Source organism: Aplysia californica, unplaced genomic scaffold, assembly GCF_000002075.1.
Source record: "Aplysia californica isolate F4 #8 unplaced genomic scaffold, AplCal3.0 scaffold00003, whole genome shotgun sequence".
NCBI lineage: Eukaryota > Metazoa > Mollusca > Gastropoda > Aplysiida > Aplysiidae > Aplysia > Aplysia californica.
Genome location: NW_004797273.1, coordinates 3,029,334 through 3,030,337, shown reverse-complemented (window position 1 = coordinate 3,030,337; position 1,004 = coordinate 3,029,334).

Below are 1,004 nucleotides of genomic sequence, written 5' to 3'. Positions count from 1 at the left end.
AGAGAGAGAGAGAGAGAGAGAGAGAGAGAGAGAGAGAGAGAGAGAGAGAGAGAGAGAGAGAGAGAGAGAGAGAGAGAGAGAGAGTGATTCATGGTAATAAGCATATGGACGTCGGAGGTAATCATGGCTCTCTGTGAAGTTTGAGAACCTGGGAAGTTGCGGTCTTGATCTTCTGTCTCTTGTGTACTCAGTGTCTCGTTTGTTAGAACTAGTTGTAAATGGGTGATGGATTAGGAGGGAGTGGTGTTGTTTTGTATGTGTTGGGAGAAAGGGGGGAGGGAGGGGGGTAAGGGTGTACACTTTAGGTACTGTGGAAAAAGCTGCAGTCCTTTCAGAAAGATGTCTCGTTTGTAAGAACGAGTTGATAAGGGGTGTATATTTTTTTGGTAAGTGTTTTACAGCGATCACAACAGCAACCGCTAAAGGTCATATGAGCGCGCGGGACACACCAAACATTTTCAGTTAGAACAAAATTTTGATTTTTGCCCGGGTGGCGACGGAAGTCTACTCTTATCGATTTTAGACCACCAAGGGATCTGTAAGTGCGCAACTTGCACACGGGATCTCCGAGATGTTTCGCCCTTGTCCGAGAAGGCTAGGTTTAGATCTTTCCTACCAGAAGATCAGGGGTGCAGCTGAAAGACAGCAGTAAGAAGGAGCCAAGGAGAAGCAGTAGAAAGGCTGCAGGAAGAGTCAGGAGCCCAGAAGAGGGGGCAAATGAGGTGACGGGGTGGGGGCAGAAAGTGAAGACGAAAGCAGACGACAGAACATTACTAGAGAGCAGGAAAGGAGGTGAAAAGAGAACATTTTAGAGAAGAAGATTTTTTTCGTCGCTACCCGGATTTGAACCCGGGACCTTTGAATGAGAGGCGAACACATTGACCTCTTGGCCTCGAGAATCCCCTTCTCGTTTGTAAGAAGGAGCTGTTAAGGGGTGTATGGATAGGGGGAGTGGGGTAGGGGGTGCAGGGCGATAGGAGAGAGTTGTGAGATGATGGACGGGG